This window comes from Sciurus carolinensis, unplaced genomic scaffold (genome assembly GCF_902686445.1).
Source record: "Sciurus carolinensis unplaced genomic scaffold, mSciCar1.2, whole genome shotgun sequence".
Lineage (NCBI taxonomy): Eukaryota > Metazoa > Chordata > Mammalia > Rodentia > Sciuridae > Sciurus > Sciurus carolinensis.
Window position 1 is genome coordinate 645289 of NW_025920147.1, and position 20211 is coordinate 665499.

Below are 20211 nucleotides of genomic sequence, written 5' to 3' on the forward strand. Positions count from 1 at the left end.
TAGGGACTTGAGTATTGTGGGTTTTGGTACCTTCTGGGGTTTGTGGAAGCAATTCCCCAATGGTAACAAAGTACCTAATGACTGTACTTTAAAATTAAGAACAGCTATAGTTTAAGGTTATTTGGCAAAAAATGAAAGTTAACTGTAATAATAGTTCCAACAATTGCCTCCATAAATAAATACAATCATAAGTCCAATTACAAAAGACATCAAAACCACAACACAGGAAATAATTACATTCTCCATGTTAAAAATACACACCCAGTATTTCTAGAAGGATTAAAATGCTTTGCATTGAATACTTTCCCCCAGGAGCCAGGAATTCTGATGTAACAATTATATTCTAACACATTATTTTAACTTCTCAAAAAGAAAATAAAGTAATTTTAAGAATTGATCCAATACCTTCCAAAGAACACAGAAGTCATTCTATTTCACTTTTGAGATAAAAACCTGGTATAGGGCATTCTTAATAAACTACATAAGGTGAAATCAAAACAGGGGTGAAATATCACTTGGGACCTTTTCAGAGGTGTCTCTCAGAAACCTGTGTTTTTCAGGAACAACTGGAGGAAGCTTCAGTTTGTGAAACACAGGCTTAGGATGACACAATGCAAGGTGAGATTGTAGGTCTCATGTGCTAGCCACACACAAGAAGCAATCATCCATAAACAGCCCCTGATATTCAATAGCATGTGGAAAAAGGAGATCTTCAAAGTAGTGGCAGACTTTATGCCCAATCTTTGAACTTTGGAGATGCAATTTGCACAAAGTAGTTGAGAAGCATTTAACCTCAGCCCCAAGGTTTCAGAAAAGAGGTCGAGGAGGGCAGGATCAGAGCAGGAGAAAAGAAATGCTGATGTGATTTTGACAGACAATTGCCTGCGTAATGTCCTCAGCAATTGTTGACACCAGCTATTAGTGTTAAAATATAACTGCCAATTTGGTTCCCAACTTCCCTCTATGTTCTGCATTTTCTCGTGGTGGGAAGTCACTGGTTTCCATCTGCATTCTGATTCCCTAACAGAACGCACATCCACACGCAGCTATTTCCACTCTGATGTACACCCCTGTGATGGAGGAGATCAGCTCAGCAGGGTGATGCATATCGCCTGCTGAGGGGCTGTGGATGCACTCACCACAGTCAGGCCTACCTGTACCCCATGGGAAGATGAGCCCTCAGCTCATGAGCACTGCTGGCACTCCTCAGCAACTGGGCAGGCCCATGAGGACCTGCTAGTGGGCTTGTCCAAGGAGCTCCCACCCCTCCCTTCCACCTCCCCTCACTATGGTGCCCAATGCTCCAGTCCAATGCAAACACAAGGTTGGGCCCTCCTTCCTGTCAGAAGTGGCACCAGACCAGGAAGACCTTGACCTTGCCCCAGATGTCCTCCTGTCTGACCCAAGGCCACCCCTGCTGAGTGGTCAGGGGCCACAGGTGGCCATGACTCCATGGGCAGATTCTCAGGTGGGGAACTGAGCCATTTCTTCATAGAGCCCAAGAGCTCCCACCCTGTGCCTGTGGTCCCCACAGCAGGCAGGAGCCCTGAGGAGTCAATAGGCATTGGACCTGATTGGCCTCCAGACAGGCAAACCTTGAACCAGAGGTGAACGTGATGCTGTGGAGCAAGCCTTGAAGGCAGCAGAGTCTGGGGCAGAAGCCCCTCCAGCACCTGGGGAAGTTTTTGAACACCCTGCAGCCCCCAGACAGCACTACCCATCAGCATGCTCTATGTCCCCAAGCCTCACATTCCCTTGTCCCCCACCCTGTCGGTGTGTCCCCTGACCCCCAAGACATGTCTTGCCCTTGTTTCCCAACCTCTGTCTGATAATGTGTCTTCCATGTCGCCAAGCCACATCATGTCCCTAAACCATGGCATGTCCACTTGAGTGCTCCAACCATCAGTGTGCTCTATGTTCCCAAGTCATTTTGCATCTCCTTGTCTCCATGTCAGTATGACCCCAAACTACATATTTCCTTGTGTCCCCTGACCTGAGTCCCCCATGTCCCCAAGCTGTGGGGAGGTAGAAGAGCCTCTTAAGAAGAAAAGGGCAGCTCCATCTCCCTGCAGAGATGGTGCACCTGAAAGCCCAGCTGTCTGGGACTCAAGTCAGGAGAGGGATTTCCTCACCAGGTGAGGGCCAGGGTGTGGGCTGGGACAGGTCCTCAGTGGCCAGCAGAGAGTATGGGAAGAGATCCTTTCAGTCTTTCCTCTAATGTCATAGGGCTGGGGTGTGACCCGTGGTGAGCCCTTGCCAACAAGCACAAGGTCCCAGGCTGCAGCCAGCACCAGAACATTCTGTCGGCAGCAACACTGCACCCATTTGTTTGACATAGGCTCACCTACGTGTGACGCCACCTTCCACTTCCAGTCTGAGGGCCACTGGGGTCAATGCCCCACCACCCAGGTCTGCAGGGAGGAGGGTGTGTCCTGACCAGGTGAGCAGGTGCTGTCACCTGGGCTCAGAGCTTGCTCTAAGGAAGGCGATCAGGCACTTGGTTCTTCAGAACGGGGTGGTGAGCACGGCTAGCGTTCTCTCTTCTTAGGGATGGGAGCAAGGAACTGGCACAAGGCCAGGGTCCTTCTGAGCATGGTCCTCCTTCCAGGCACCCTGATGGGCTCAGACACCTGGCCTCTGTGGTGAGCCACTGGTGTCAGGACTCCCTCACACCCCAAGGGAGCAAGCTGGGGTCTCAAGCAGCCTGTGGTTGAGGGGTATGCTTGTCACCAAGGCCCTCAAAGAGTTAAGACAAAGAAAACTGTAATTTTTAGGTGGAAGCTGTGCTGAGCTACCTGATCAACAATTTCCATGTTGAATAAAATCTGGTTTTCATCACTTCTCCCAAAGCAAAAATGCTCTATGAACTTTGCAGTTTCCATTACATGAAGTTGAAAGGCAATTCTTTGACAATTAGCAATCTTTTCTTTCACATCCTGAGAATAAGCTGCCATGCACAAAACTCTGTCAGCAGGAGAGGGAACTTGTCGGGGGTTTTGACAAAGTGCATAATGAAAGCCAAATGAATCCTGGGTTTTCCCCCCAAGATGAACTTGAGATAGCTTTGAAATCACAATTTATTAAGGTGCTCATGATATTTAAAAGCACGGAATAATAACTGCAGCAGAGTAAAATATACACAATTAGAATCCTCATTTTGAGAGATTTCAATACAGGTCACATTGGTAGAGCTGGGAACCAGAGGTGGGTTAAGCAGAGCCTGGAAGTGTGAGGCTCACGTAAACTCATTGGGTAATGACAAGCCTTGCCACAGCTGTGGGCCTCCCCTGAGCCCCTGAGGTTCCCTTTGCCAAGCATGTAATTTCATTTTGAAAACAGCAAAACAACAGAAATTCCCTAATAACCAGCATTACACCGCACACACCCCAGCGCATCTGTGGGTAGACACGGCCTGCTCTGTCTCACTTCCATTTTCTTGCCCATTTCCAGCAGGCAGGCTCTCCCCCCATGCCCACCCCTCCAGAAGCTGTCAAAGTTTCCCAGCTTAAAACTGCTTTGCAACCTTTTCACGTCAATTTCCCCATCCCTCTGTTCTAAACTACATGTGGAGTGCTAAGTGGGAAATACCATTGTTCCAGGGACCTCAGCAAGAAGTAACTCTTTGAAGCCTGCAGCAGCTGAGGAGCGCCATCCGCCTGCTCCTTGCTCATTCAGAGTAATGGTTTCCACTCTCTTAAGGGTACTTGTTCATACCCTTTTGGTCTTGAAATGCCTTGTTCATGTACTTTATTACTCAGTCAGCATTCAGTGGGCAACTGCCCTGCGCCAGGTTTCCTGCAGGGTCTCAAGCCTCAGGACATGGTTCCCAGGTCAAGGCCTCAGAGTCCCTGGGGGAGGGAGTGCATGCTCATCCTAATGAGACTCAAACCCCTTTAGGGGCAACGAGGGAGCTTTGCCTTCCTTCTCACCAGATGAGTAGGGCCAGTTTGTGCTCTGCACACCTGACACAGTTTGGTGATTGGCCATTTTGAGTTGCAGGACAGCGCTGTCCCTCCTGAGTGGAGGACTGTTGTCTACGGAGATTAAAGGGCACATGCTTCCTAAGGTGAGAGAGAAGCACAGGCCACTCCAGGGGACTGGCGGCCCATCCCTTGGTCTGCACCAGGCATTGGTTATGGGGAGACACGCCAATGGCAAGAGAGCCTGGCCAGGTCAAGGACACACCAAAGCTCCGCAGATGCCTCCACAGTGCACAACCTTCTGCCTGGCGGTTAATGACAGCTGCCTGTCTCCACCCAGGCCCACCCTGCTGCACCTGGAAAGTGAGCCTTAAAGCTGTTGGACTGCGGGATGCGGGGGTCCCACCGCATTTCTATTTCCTGCTCCATCTCCTTGTGGGAATGTGCGGAATTTTTGCTCTGGAAAGTCGGGGGTCACCTACCGCCCCCTGCCGCCTCCTCAGAAAATGAGGTTTCTTGTTTCTCCTCAGAAAATGTTGGACTCCCGTGAAAAACTTTAAAATGAAACTTAAAGTCTGAAGATAAAAAATTCAACATGAAGATCTCCGGAATAATGATGCCCAAGCGCCCTTTCTCCGGAGACCTGGACCCTACACAGCCCTCACCTCAGCGATGGAGCCTCCATCTCAACTGACTCCGCAGTCTCTTGCACCCCAAACCGCTGCCCTCGGGCTCATGAATAATCAGATCAGTCTTCCTGGGCGGGGCGGGGCTTCCTCATGAATGAAGAGCCAGTCCTTCCTGGGCGAGGCCTACGCCTCCTCATGAATGAAGAGCCAGGCCTTCCTGGGCGGGGCGGGGCTTCCTCATGAATAAACAACCAGGGCTTCCTGGGAGGGGCGGGGCTTCCTCATGAATAAACAGCGAGGCCTTCCTGGGCGGGGCCTATGCCTCCTCATGAATAAAGAGCCTAGCCTTCCTGGGCGGGGCCTACACCTCCTCATGACTAATGCTTTTTCTCTCCGAGGCTTCAGGAGCGGGGGTGGAGCTCAACCTCATGAATATGCAAAGCAGAGGCGAGTGGCCGTTAACGCTCCCCTTAAAGGCAGGTCCCTCACAGCAGCTCTGGCTCCCAGGCGGATCCCTCTTACAGCCAGGGCCGCCTCTCTCCCGCCCTTCCCAGGGCTCGCGCCGCGTTCCTGGGTTTGAGGGACCCGCACCCAGCTCGTGCTGCCTCAGGAGCCTGGGGGCGACCAGGAGGAACCCGCACCCAGGTCATGGGGCCTCGAAAACTTGTGCCCTGAGCTGAGGCGCCTAGGATGGAGCCTGGGGCTTCCTGAGGCGGCGCCCGCCCTCCAGGTGAGACGCAGGGTTGGGCGGGTGAGGTCCCCGGGGACCTTGGGCTCACAGGACAGGCCGCTGCGCTGGGGTCCCAGAGACACCAGGCCAGCGCAGGGCGGGGGGCGGGCAGGCTGGACCCTGGAGGGACCTGGGGTGGGACAGAAGGCCAGGTCCAGGGAGCCATAGGACAGAGCTGTCAGTCTCCAGGGCGTCCTCCACCTCCTCCCTGAGTGACCCTCCACGTGTTCTTTCTACATTAACGTTAATTATGAAAACAAAATCTAGGTGGAGTCCCTTGTGCTGTCCCTGAGTTCAGCCCCTTCCCCTAGAAGTGAGGTGACTGCTGCACCAGCATTTAGAGCGAGGAGTGTGTGAGCACTACTTAGTCCTTAGGCGGTGACTCTTTGCAGTCCTCCTGGCTTACTGCAGGAAATCAAAGCCTGTCTTAAAAACTTCACTTAGAGTTGAGTTGCCAGCTATGATAAATCCAGTCACTGAACAAAGTAAGTTTTCTTTGCCCCTCATCACTGCTCAAATGCTTTGCTCTCACAATCCATTAAGAACTTGCTGTTTAGGATTTACATTTCTTTGAGATTGTTTTTAAGATTTTGAGTGGCATATGCATTAATGTTACAAAAACAAATGAGTAATAGAGTGTCTTTGAAGAGTGTGAATTTTTATATGTATATAGTACCCTGCAATGCAAGCCAGGCTGAAAATGTCCTTCACCCTGCCGGCTATTTTTTTTACTGAAGTAAACTGTATCAAATTAGAAATATTAATTTTTTCTCCAAACATGCTCCTCCCTTTCTCCACCTTGGTAAGTGTCAATCACTGACCACCTCATTGATTAAGGCAGAAACAGAGAGTCATCTTTGACAGACCCCTCCCTAACATCTTATCACTTCTCTCAGCATCTCCCTTGAGCCTGCACAGGCACTTACCACTGATGTCACCATGATTCCTAGCCATGACTCACAACATCCTCTTCAATTACTGCCTTCTGCATCATGCAGCCTGGAGCTTGAGACCTCCTCCTGCCGCATGTGAGCTGGGTGACTTCTCTGAACCTCAGTTTCCTCTTCTATAAAATGAGAATACTAGAACTTACCTTAAAGTGTTGTTATCAGAACTGGAAATGGAGTAGGGCTTTATCTCTTGTTTTTGCATCCTCAGGACATAGTTTAAACATCACTTCAGGTTTTTTCTTTTAATTCTTAATAAAACAGCATTTAATATTACCATTAGAATTTTGTGTCAAAAATATATTTGTAAACTACTAGCATATTAAGACTTCATTTTCCATGTCTCACTTTACTTTGCCAGATCATTTCTGCCAGCATTGGAAATGCCCAGCTCATCTTGCAGACTGACAATGCAAGACTGGCTGATGATGCCTTCATGAATGAAGTAGAACAGATGGGTGTCAGCTGACCTTTCCTACCAGGTTCTCTTATTCCCCATTTTCCTGCCACCATCAAGAGCAAATATTTTGGATCTTCTGAAGTTCACATTCTCCATACATTTGGTGTTTTGGCAAATGCACATAAGACATTCATTCTCAAAATAATTACAATCAAACATAATTCACATTACATTACAAATCACATTCTTAAAATAAGTTGCTTACCCTGAAGTCTATGGATCAGCATAGTTGTAAGAACTCACAATTCAACATGCTAATTCTACTACTGTCCTAAATTTGAATTTTCAATGTATCAAAATGAACTAATAATGTTTTTGACAAGTGGTTAACTGAAACAGTTGTTTTCCTGATGGCACATACAACTAAAAGATTAACCATCCACTTATTTTTATATTTTCATCTCCTTTTCCACATCCCATCCTTCCAGATGTAAGGAATACAGACTATTTGCATTACAAAATTTCCACACTGAAAGTTGCAAGAGTGATGGTCCTGCTACTGTAAAATCTTGGCAAAGTTATTGAAGAATATGGATTTTAATTAAATAAATCATGAAAAAAATTAAGCAAGAAGAGTAACTATTATTTAATTTTCAATTGTGGTTAGAATGCCATTAGAAACTGCACCCAGAGATAGGGGTTGCTGTTGTTCCAGATGAAGCAGACAGCCAGGGGGATCTGTTCCTGGGATGCATGGTGCTAGTGGGGTTTCTTGCTGGACAAAAGCATCCATCTCATAATTTTTTCCCTTTTCTTCTTTTCAACTGAACAATTAATTTTGATACTATAAATAGGAAGGAAGAAAGAATGGAAAGGAGTCACAGAAACATATCACACACTAGATGCTGCTATTTCAAAACAGTTCCAGAGATTCATGCACCAAATAGCTCTGAAGATGGCAGTGGCCTTGTCCAAATCATTGTGTTGAATCTTAAACTAATTTTTAGGTATGAGAATGAGCTGCTCTATGCCAGACCATGGAGGCTGACGTCAGTGGCCTGCACAAGGTGCAGGATGAGCTGACCCTGGCCAGAGCTGACCTGGAGGTACAGGATGAGAATCTGACTGAGGAACTGGCCTACCTGAAAAAGAACCACAAGGAGGTCAGAAGTTGGTTTTTTTCTTCCTAGACCCCCCAAGTACATTTTCAGGTTTACAAATCTGGAGTTCAAACCTGACCTGTTAAAGTGGCCATTTGTTTGACTGTGTCTGTGTGTGTACAGTGCTGTTGCTGCTGCTGCTATTGATTGTGGTTCCCACTGATGGTTAACAAATTAGGGGCATTTTCTGTTTTTATCACTTTTGTATTAGGTAATGAAATAGGTAATAAAATTAATTATTTTGATTTAGTGAGTTTGAAAAATATATATATATAGTATTTCAAAACATAGAAAATAAACAAGTCTACCAATAATATATAATGCTATCAATGCCACACATGGATTCTGATGGGCCATAGTGTTTATCAGAGGCTGGTGTAGAGAATGGACACCAGCAGTAAGTTTCTAAAGTCTCTACTCAATTTTCAATAACTCATACAAATTCTGTGGGCCTAGGCACTGCTTGCAGCCCTTGGTTTGGCAACTGTAGTTGAAATCCCTCCACAACATGCATACCAAGCCTCCTCTTCCTGTACACACAGTGGACTCCCTACAAGGAGGGTCAACTAATCCTTCTGGTTCATAGGTACAGAATATAGGGTCCATGGTCACTTAAAGGGCCTGTGATATTATCTTAAGGTGTTTTTTCTTTCAGTGTGCTCAAATAGATTTACATTTGTTCTAATAAGTTATACATGAGTATAAAATGCATTTTGGCACATCATAGATAAATGGAATATAGCTTCTCATTCTTCTGGTTGTACATGATGTAGAGTTACAGCAGTTGTATAATCATATATTCACCTAGGGTATTAATGTCCAATGCATTCTCCTATTCTTGCTACTCTCATACCCTTTCCTCATTTCAGTCCCCTCTCTCTAATCCAAAGTATCTCTATTTGTCCCTAACCAACTTCCCCATTGTGAATTAGCATCCACATATCAAAGAAAATATTTAGCCTTTGCTTCATTGGGATGGACTTATTTCCCTTAGCATAATATCCTCCAACCCCATCCATTACCAGCAAATACAATAATTTCATTATTTAAGACTGAGTAATGTTCCATTGTATATATGCACCACAGTTTCTTTATCCATTCATCTGTTGAAGGGCATCTAGTTTGGTTCCATAGATTAGCTATTGTGAATGGAGCTGCTGTAAACATTGATGTGATTGTGTCACTGTTGTATGCTGATTTTAAATCTTTTGGGTGTAAACCGAGGATCGGGATAGCTGTGTCATATAGTGGTTCCATTCCAAATTTTCTAAGGAATCTCCATACTGCTTTCCATAGTGGTTGCACCAACTTGCAGTCCCACCAGCAAAGTATGAGTGTACTTTCTCCCACATACTTGCCAATAGTCTTATTGCTTATAGTTTGATGATTGCCATTCTGACTATGGTGAGATAGAATCTCAGTGTGATTTTGATTGCATTTTTCTAATTGTTAGAGATGTTGAACCTTTTCTCATATATTATTGATCACTTGTATTTATTCTTCTGTGAAAGTGTCTCTTAAGTTCCTTGCCCATTTATTGATTGGGTTATTTGGTTTTCTGCTGTGATACTTTTGAGATTTTGATATATCCTGGAGATGAATACTGTATCTGAGATGCAGGTGGTAAAGATTTTCCCACATTCTTTAAGCTCTCCTTCACATTATTGTTTTCTTTGCTGTGAAGAAGCTTTTTAGTTTGAATCCATCCATTATTGATGCTTGATTTTACTTCTTATGCTTTAGGGGCCTTGCTAAGGAAGTAGTTCCTAAGTCACCATGGTGAAGATTTAGGCCTGCTTTTTTCTCCCATTAGGTGCAGTGTCTGTGTTCTAATGTCTAAGTCCTTGATCCACTTTGATTTGAGTTCTGTGCAGGGTGAGAAATATGGGTTTAATTTCATTTTGCTACATATGAATTTCCAGTTTTCCCAGCACCATTTGTTGAACAGGTTGTCTTTTCTCCAATATATGTTCTTGGTACCTTAGTCCAGTATGAGGGTAACCATATTTTATCGGATTCTTTCTGTGTCTTCTATTCTGTACCATTGGAGTTCATGTCTTGTGCCAATGCCATGCCATTTTTCTTACTATGTCTCTGTAGTATAATATAAGTTTTGGTATTCTGAGTCTTCGCTTCCCTTCCTTGCTAAGGATTGCTTTGGCTATTCTAGGCCTCTTAATTTTTCCAAATGAATTTCATGATGACTTTTTCTATTCCATGAAGAATGTCATCAGGCTTTTAATAGTCATCCCATTCAACCTGACTGACAGTTTTTGTAGTATGGCCATGTTGACCATGTTAATTCTGCCTATCAAGAGCATCTTCTTTTCCATCTTCTCAAATATTCTTCTATTTCTTTTTAAGGGTTCTGTAGTGTCATTGTAGAGGTCTTTTGCCTCTCTTGTTAGATCAATTCCCAACATTTTATTTTTCTTGAAACTATTCTGAATGAGCTAGTTTTTTTTAATTTCTCTTTCAGGGGATTCATCATTGATGTATAGAGATGCATTTGATTTACGGGTGTTAATTTTACATTCTGCTACTTTGCTGAATTTATTTATTAGTTCTCGAAGTTTTCTGGTGGAATTTCTGGGTCTTATATGGAATCATGCCATCAGTAAATAATGATAATATGAGTTCTTTTCCTATTCATATCCCTTTTATTTTCCTTTCCTGTCTAATTGCTCTGGCTAGACTTTTCAAAGACCATGTGGAATAAAAGTGGTAAAATGGGGCATTACAATCTTGTTTAAGTTCTTAGAGGAAATGCTTCAGTTTTTCTCCATTTAGAATGATGTTGCCCTTGGAGTTTAGTAATACAACTTTTATAAGTGTTGAGGTGTGTTCTTACTATCCCTAGGTTCTTCTACTATTTCAAGGATGAAGGGCTGCTGTATTTCATGAAATGTTTTTTCTGCATCTATTGAGCTGATCTATGACACTTATCTTTAAGTCTATTGATGTGATGAATTACATTTATTGATTTCCATATAACCTCACTTCTTTAGGGATCACTTTCCTGCCTTGCTCAGTGTCCCCAGACTGCTCTGCAGCATTCATCACATGAATCTGTCTTCTCACACCTGTCCTCTCCAGCAGGACATGTATTCAGGCCTTATATGCATAATGAGGTGCCTGACATGGAGATGCAGCTCCCAATGTTATATGACTGATCCTCACACATAGTTATTCCCCAACTGTAAGTAAGGGAGCAGATGACACATACATGAATGAATATTAAAGATGCCACTCCAGAGATTCCATTAGCCAGGATGCTGGGGTGCTTGCTTCACCATAGCCAATCCCTTCTGTAAGAAACACACTTGGACAGATAACACCACCCCTGGCAGGCTTGCCAGAGCCAGGGAACCAGTTTCCCAGGTCAACAGAGCCAAACTCCCTGCAGAATATGGGGGATGGAGCAAAGGGATGGCAGTACTGGGGAAGATGGACAACATAGGGGAAGGAATGAAAGTGGTATTCAATGGTTCATTGAGCCAGGGCCACCTTATGGTTTGTCCTCAGACCCTGGCAGCTCCCAACCCAGTCTTCCCCACTAAGATGATCTGGGCAACACATGAGGAGGCCAGTGCCCTGAGAAAAACAGGGCAGGACTGAGGGTGAGGGGTGGGTCTCTTTTTATGTGTGTGTGTGAACTTTCTGAAATAAAACACATATGGAAAGTACAAGAACTATATCCGTGGAAGTTGATGAATTGTACCATGAGTGTGGCTGACACCCACTCCACAGTGAGGATCTGACAGAAAACCCCAGCACCATGGATCACACACATATTCTCCTGACCTGCTCCCTCCACACCTAAGTGACTTTGGCCCTGGCTTAATATATTAGCATAATATCAGAAACACACAAAGTGCAAACAATGCATTCAGATTTCTCACAAAACACATTTTCCCCAGATTAAAAACTGTTTATTTGAATGTATCATTTTATAACTTTATGGGGTATAACAGGGCAATTCAATCTATGTATACAAGTTTAACCATGCAACATTTGACTAAATTCCAGGAGGTCACTAGAGTGTAATCTTCCCTTTTTTGTGTGTGTTTAATTACTTTGTATAGATTTCATACTCTGGCAGAGTCAGAGAAACTGTTTCTGTGTGCCCTTCAACAATGGGGACATTTTAGCCTTTCAAGCAGTCTTTGATGTATGACAGATGAGGTTGGACAATGGAGAAACTTGCAGGAAGCAGGTTTATTTAGACTCAAGCAATCCAGAGGGGCTAAGGTCAAAAATCTCAGGATGCTGGGTATAGATATTCTCTGAGACTTACAATCAGTAGATGGTTATGCAACAGGATGGTTAACATTAGTAGTTTCTGTTCCACATTGTTAGGAGTTTTCACAAGTTTTTACTGAGAAAATAGAAACTAACAGTAACAACAAGATTTATTGCAGACTCACATTTTCTTTTTTGGTTGCAAACGGGCATAATACCTTTACTTTAATTATTTATTTTTATGTGGTCCTGAGAATCAAACCCAGTGCCTCACACATGCTAGGAAAGTGCTCTAACACTGAGCCACAACACCAGTCCTGCAGACCTAACTTTACAAGAAAGAGAAACTTGGCCTTCACAACAAAGAAGTGCTCAAACCAATCAAAGACCATCATTAACTTCTTGGCTTAAAGCTTTATATAATGTCATATCTTAGGTGCTATCTCTCTCCTTTTTGTTTTTAATAGCTTCTTGCCATGGTAGACCCAATAGTTTTAATGTAAGGGAAGATAAACATGAAAGCAAAAAAACATGTTAACAGCATAATCTCTACTATGTCAAGTCAGTTTTTGAATCCACCAAGAACAGAAAACCATCCACCAAATAGTGAACTTAGATCCCAAGTCTCGATGGCCTTTCAGGTTTGAACTGGTTCATGTGCTAGTTTCCTGATATTGTCAGCTATGTGGTTGATTGTTCTCAGTCCTGTAGTGAAGACCAAGAAAAGGACAATGTAGATGACAGAAGTAATGGGTGGTGATGATCACAGTGTGAGCACCATCTTAAAGATGTAACTGTCCATTTGTCCTGTTGGTTAGTTTATCTTCCACCTTTCATTGACCAGTCAGCCCCCAAGTGACTGAAGCAGGGTTGGTTTTTTCCTCAAACTGTGGGCGTGCACAGGCTGGTCAACTTCCAGAGTGACTAGATCAGGGCTGGTGTCCCTCAGATCCTCAAGCTTGTCTGGGGTTTCCTTCTTCCTGATGGTCAGCTGAAGGGGTGCAAATTAAGTGGGGGAAGAAAAAGAACATATGTGCAAATAAAAGATTCTGTTTTCAAAAGGTCCCAAAATGGACCCAAAGGGAGCAAAATAAAAATGTGTGTCTGTGTACATGTATATACATATATTGATATATTTGGTGACACTGTAAAGGAGAGTGACATATTTTGGACCGTGTGTGTGCCAGAGGAGGGGGATATCCCAGGAGGCTTAAACTACAGAGATTTATCTCAATGTAACTTTCAACAAATTTGAAATCAGCCTATGATATGATGAGCCTGACCTAACTTTATACTTTCACTTATGGTCTTCCACCTATTATTATTTGATCTAAATATGTGAAGTGAATTTCAACCCCTTACCTCACAGGTCAGTTGTCTTCCAAGGTGCATTTCAAAGTGTGTCATCTTAATCTCAGAATATTTTTCTGCATGGAAATAATGCTGAATGCCTACCTGGCTCCCAAGTTGAAGTGGTGCTCAACATCTTAATTCACCCCTGGCTTATCATCCTCACCATCTTTATTTTACTAGATGCAAAACCAAGGGTTTACCTAGTTCTGTACTCTAGTCAAGGTCACACAGTTAAGAGGGATTTGAATCCATCTCTACTAACCCTGAAATCTCTGCCTCTCCTCACACTACCCTTTAGCAAGACAAAACTTGCTAACTTATATTTTCCTTTGTTGATAAATTTTTGGAATAAGTCAAAGTCAGTTGAAATTTGGTAGATCTAAGAGGGTATTTTCCCAAAAGGCAGCTTTTCTCCAAGTCCAGGTGTGTGGAGTCCAGCATGTCTGGCTGTCACCAGAGTGCTTCAATGTACCTGGACCTCACAGTGCTGCCCAGAGGCCCAGATGGCCTTGTCTCCATAAGCCAGAGTTCCATTCAGGGAGGAGTTGGGGTGGTAAGGGAAGGGGATGGGGAGGGAACCTCTGGAGAAAATACCAGAACTGAAGATGCTCCCAGGACTGGGCTCTCAAAACAGCCAGCGATCCCTCTCCAGCCTGCCCCATGGGTCAAGAGCCACACCTGGCTAGCAGCCCCCAGACTCCACCCCTGCCCCTCACCATGGACCCACCTAGCTCCTTCTCCCTGCTGTGAGGACTGCAGCCTCTATTTAAAGTACTCACTTGTTTTCCTTGGATGAGCTCCCTGAGTTAGCACCCCAACTCCTCAAGGCCCAGAAGGATGGGTGGCTGGTCCGGCAACAGGCAAGCGACATGCAGTGGACACTAGTGAGGTGACTGTGATGGAGAATGCCCATCTTTCAGCTCCTGTAGTCTTGGGCAACCAGCAGCAGCCCTCGGATTGAGTCACTGCAGTGACAGCTTCATGGAATTGCACTATGTGGTGGCAGCGACAGCAAAACGCAGCTGCTTTGGGCATAGGGTGTTATGCACCCATGATCAGGAGAAGAGCATTGGTCTCAGGGCGTCTCTGGAGGTGTCAGCATCCATCTGCAGTTTGGGAGTGCATTGCAGCATGGTCGCAGTGGCGATGGAAATAGAAGAGACAGAAGTTACGGTGGGGACAACAGAGGTGCCCAGACATGAGCATTTTTGCCCTGAAGTGCTGCCAGTAGCTGGCTGCAGTTGTGATGATGTCGTTTTCCAGTGCTGAGTGTCACTGTCTGGTGTCCATGTTGCAGTCTGGCGGCAGCAGCGTGGAGCTCCAGAGTCTAGCCAAACTTCTTTGGACACCAAGGCTCGCTGATCATTGCCTTCCCTGCAGATGGATGCCCCTGCACGTGGATCAACCATCCATGGTTGCTGGGCACCCCCAATCTGGACCTCTGCTGTGGAACCTGCTGTGGAGCTGAGAATGGCCACTATAAACTTCCACCCTGCAACCAGACTTCTTTCACAGCCACTGGACACCTCCACAGGTGCCACCTACCCCTCCAGTCTTGGAGAGGATGGAGGACATTGCCTTCCATGTGTGCTGCCTATCCATCCCTGCCGGGGAGTAATGCACTGATTGAGTTCAGGCTCGCATAACCAAATCATTTTACCTCTAAACCTTCTTGCACTGTCTCACCCATGAGCTTCTGGGGGACTCCTAGTAACTCCATAGCACGTCTTCATCAAACAGCTTAGCAAGAGCGTAGCTTCTCCTTCAGCACCTACTGCTTCACCTTGCACTTTTAATTTCTGGAGATGGGCCTCTTGCATTAAACATCATGAACCAAACTGTCTGGAGCTTTCTCACTTCTCTTGACATTAGAACAATCTGAAATTAGTGCCTTATCTGGATTTGACTTCGGCTTAAGGAAATGTGTGTGTTTCATCTTTTCTCCAATGATAACTTTTTCCATAGCAGTCATAAACCTGTTTGACTTTCTTATCTTTCACATATGCTCTGGAGCAGCACGTTCATTTCCTTCAGGAACATTTCCTTTGCATTCTCAGTGGACTAACTAGTGCAAGAGGCACAGCTTGTCATGTAGCGTGCAAACCATGAGACTCTTCCTTTGATTTAAACTGTACAGGTCATTACTGCGTTACCAACTGGTCCAACTTTCATATTGTATCTTAGGGAATAAGAGGATGGCGAGACATGATCTGTGAAGCAATAAGAACACACACAGTAAGTTTGCTATATGATATGGACAAGGCGTGTATTTCCACATGGCAGTTAACATAGTTAACATCACAGATCACTATATGAGATATATTGACCTGAAATCCTCACCACCTTTTAGGCAGTCACCTGTGCCCCATACCCATGGCCTTGAGCTCACCTTCTCATAGATGGCCTGTGTATGTCCACCACACAGGAGCCATGTGCTCTATGGGGATCCATCTTCAGCTACACAGTGCTGTTGGCAGCAGAGCCTGGTGAATAGATTGAGCACTTTTATGTCACTATAAGTTTGTTACTAAAAACACTTGCAATGCCATCCTAAACAATGGAATAATTTAACAACATGAAAAATAAAGTGGACCAGTTCAGAGGGGAGGGCGCAGTCAGCTGTAGTGAGGGATCTGGCACTGGGTAATGCTCAGGAGGTGGGAGGAGCCATAGAGGACCATAGGACTAGGGTAGAGGAAAACCTTCCTGGAGAAGTGGAGGGCTGCAGGCCTGACAGTTTCCTGACCTCCTGTCTCTGGCATTTTGGTGCCTGAAACTTAAGTTGGTGCCAAGAAAACTGACTCTTTTATAAAGGGTGGGATGGCAGATTGGATCAACATCTTTACCAAATGGAAGAAAATGTTCAGTGTCCTCTGGATTGCTTAGTGGCAGCTGAGCTGCCTTCTCTGCCTGAAGGGTCACAGTGGCCACTGGTGGCTCAATGTCTCCCTGTGTGGATGGTGCTGGAGTTGGGTCATCCTCCAGGTTTGAGGGCTACTCTTCCTCCATCACAGGGAATTTGGTGATATGCTGCCTGAAATGTAAGCAGGTAACCTGGGCCACTGCTCCTGGAGGCAGTTCTCTCACTTGAGGTGGTGCTAGAACTGCAGGAGAAACACCCCAACATGACTGCCTTCCCTGGGCCTTTCCCAATTCACAGTAGAACCCTGCTTCTGAGAACAGCCCAGCCCCTCTCCCCACAACAGGATGCCTTCCCAGACTAGGGACCACCAGCTGCAGGACATCAGGCCTCTCTGGCTGGGGACCAAATGCCAGATCCAACTGGCACCAGCACAGATTCCTCTGCACACACCCTCTGTCATCACCCCAGGTGCCATCATCAGAGGGCTCAGACTCACTGGGATGTCTGTTCTCCAGCTGTGTCAGGAGTCTCTGAACATGGAGGGTCGTCTCTGATTCAGGCATGGTGAGCAGCAGGAAGTTCCTGAGAAGCTTCAGGTTTTCCAGGTCCCAGGACCTCAAAAAAAATCTTGTGGATAGAGGTATAGTGATATTTCAATGATGGAACAGAGAGTGCTGTGGCATTTGGAGTGTACAGGGAGCCATGAGGGGCTGGGCATCTTCTTTAGCTGGAAGCTCCCATGGCCCGCTGCATGGTTGGCTTCCCAAAGAGTGGCCAAGCATGTCGAGGCCAAACTGCGAGGCCCATGTGGATTTAGGGGACTCCCACAATTGCTGCCCAGCCTGTATACACAAAAGTGTGGGCAATCCTGGCTGGGATTGGCTGTGTTTGGCCTGGCTCTAAGGCCCCACCCACTCCTGTTCCTCAGGCTCCCAGAATCCCACCTCACCTTGCTGTGTCCCTTCTACAGGGTAAGCCCCAGATTACCTCTGACCTTTGCTGGAAATCACATAGGGTGGAACGTGGGGTTCACCCAGTCATCCCCTAAAATAGTCCCCAAGTGGCTGCTCTGGAGAAAGGAGCCCTCCCTCTTGGCCCAAAGGCCACTCACTTCTTTCCTCAAAGGTACTCCTCCTCAACTTCTGGCTGTAGGCGTCCATACCTAGAGAAGGCCAGGAGGCTGTCACCTCAAATATCCTGTGCCCCTCATCTGCTATAAGCCTGGAGGGCTTGACTAACTTCCTGACAATCATGGGAGCTCAGGAGGGCTGGGAGGGTTGTCTGCTCTGCTTCCTAAGGGGTAGGACAAGTGCCTGCCAAAGGTAGATGCTTCTCACCATTTCCTCTGGACTCTTTTTGGTGACCCTCCCTTTCTCACAGGGTGACTCTGATCCTCCAGACTCGAACATTCAGAGCAATCCATCCCACTGTGTTGAGCACAAAGGAGCAGTGACCCAGGCTGGCCCAGCCAGACCAAGTCCCATAATTTTTACTATACTTATTAGGTAGGGGAAACTCTTTTCCTGCAGTGCCAAGCCAGCAGATTGTGCCCCTAAAGCTGCTAGGCAACAGGCCACCTCCCCACAGAGAGGACATGAACAGCAGAAGGCACTGCAAGATGGAGAGAGGCAGTGTCCTGATGACATCACTGCACCCCTGGATAGAGAGGTACCTGAGTCTGCATCACCCCAAAATTCCCAGACACATGAACCAAGAACTCCACTTCTCAGCCTCTTTCTCCTTTCATTTTATCTCTGTTTATTGTTCTAGCTATTTCTATTAGGGTTTATGCACCTTGAAATGATGGAAGATGAACCTGCTCTGATTCTTCACAGTGTGCGGCCTTCGTTCAGTTTCCTACACCTGTGAGCTTCAACTTCCTTGTTAGAAAAGAGGAGTTGCTACCTCTACCTCCACTATAGGAAGGCTGAGTTATAGATTCAATGAGATAAAGTAAAGCACTTAGAATTGAAGTTGGATAAATGGACATTACTATAATTCCAATTTACTAATTAAGCATAATTTACTGGAGAATCATTACAGGGAAATGCTTTCAAAGATTCAAGTATCATTGAGTTTCTGGCTTCTAGAGTCTGAGCTATTACATTTTTCAGTGGGAACTAAGTGTGGAAGCCACTGTTGTATCACTAATGAACACCCACGATCTGAGTGCCTGCAACATCGGGCACAGAAAAAGCACCAAATCATTGATATTCCCTCTTCTAATATGGCTAAAAAAATTTAAAAACACAGTGACCACATTTGCATTTAGAACACTGTAAACACTCACCCAGGTGTTCAGGGCAAATCCATTCCAAGACTAGAGGCTCCCACTGAAAGGTTGTCTCCCATTGGACATCAAGAAACCTGCCTTCCATTCATCCTCTAGCACAGCTCTGCAGGCTGCAGCACCCTGAGCCCAGAGCATACCCATGGGGAGCCTGTTTCTGCTCTGAGAGCATCTCAAGGTCATCTGTGACAAGAAGGCATCAAAGTGTCCCCCTGTGACTGAGTCCCTCTTCCTTCCAATGGGGAAGGCAAGCATAGAGATGGACCAGCTGTGACAGTACAGCAGCACAGCTGCATGGGGGCAAAGACACTGTCACCCCAGACATCCACATGCTTAAATGGGCAAAACCAAAATTCAAACCAGGACTTTGTGATTCCAAAGTCCTCCCTTTGTCAACTCCACAATCCCAGAAGAAGTCACAACCATATTTGGGTGTTGGTCTCAGCTGCAGAGCAATGAGAAGCAGGCCTTCATCAAGACCCCTGGGTGAAACACTCACCATCTCTGGGGCCTTAGGCAAGTTACCTGCCATCTCTGAGCCTAGTTTCCTAATCCACAGGAGAAGGTGTTTTCTTCACTGCACAGGCATAGGGAAAGTTAAAGGAGAGGGTCCACAGAACAGGCTCAGTTTCTGATTTGTTTTTTAAAGGCCTTTATTCCCTTAGGGTGATTTTAGCTGAGACATGGTTTTCTTGCAGGGATGCAAGACTCCAAAAGGCTTGTCAGCTACCTAGTTTTCTTAAGTCTTAAATTCCAATTTGGCAAATTCCAGTAGAGGAAACAGGGAGGACCTGGTCACAGAGGGTGGCAACAGCCAATCGCATGCACTGAAGAACACAGACTCCTGCAGCTGTGCAAACATCTGCTTAGAAAGCAGGAACAGGGATCTGCTAGGACCCAACTGGGTTGTTAGCAACAGAGAGTTGAGAGCAAGGACTCAGGGCATGTCTTGTCCCATCAAGGTTCTGCAGTCTTAGCAATTGCAGGCCCACAGGGGTGACAAAAGTGTCCTTAAATACCTGCAAACCCATGACAAAATGCTCCCACCAGTTCAGGTAGCACCCTATGAAGATACCATAGAGAGATGCAGCTGGATGGCACAGGAGACACAAGGAAGCAAGAAAGCCAGGCCTTCCTGTTGTCCTCACCACTGAGAACCAGGGTGCTCAAGTCTCCCAGAGATGCCCATCACTATCTCAAGCTCCCATGAGCTGTGCTGCCAGAGCCCTGAAAGACCTTCAAAATACATCAGGATGGGACTGCATTATTCATGAGGAGAATTTCTGCCCCCATCAGTCCACAAACATGATGCACGCAGCTGAACTGAGTCAATCCTACAGACCTCAGGAGGCCCCAAAATGTCCCCTTGGAAGTTCTACACTCATTCAATGGAGGAGCATTCTGCAGCACCTCCCTGTTGGCAGGGAGTGGAGTCTGGAGCTTGGGGTTCCCATCCCAGAATCAAAACTCTGCAAAGAACAGGCAGAACTTTCCTCTCTTGCCTGATGACCTAGAATCCTTGCTTCCTTCCCACTCATCCCCAACATGCACACGTCCCTCCCCTGCTCAAATCTCCCCCAGGGTCCCCATCTTACCCAGAGTGAGAGCCAAAGACTTCAGCAAGCCACAAGGTTGTGCATGATGGACCCTGTTCTTTCTCTGATCTCATCATCACTC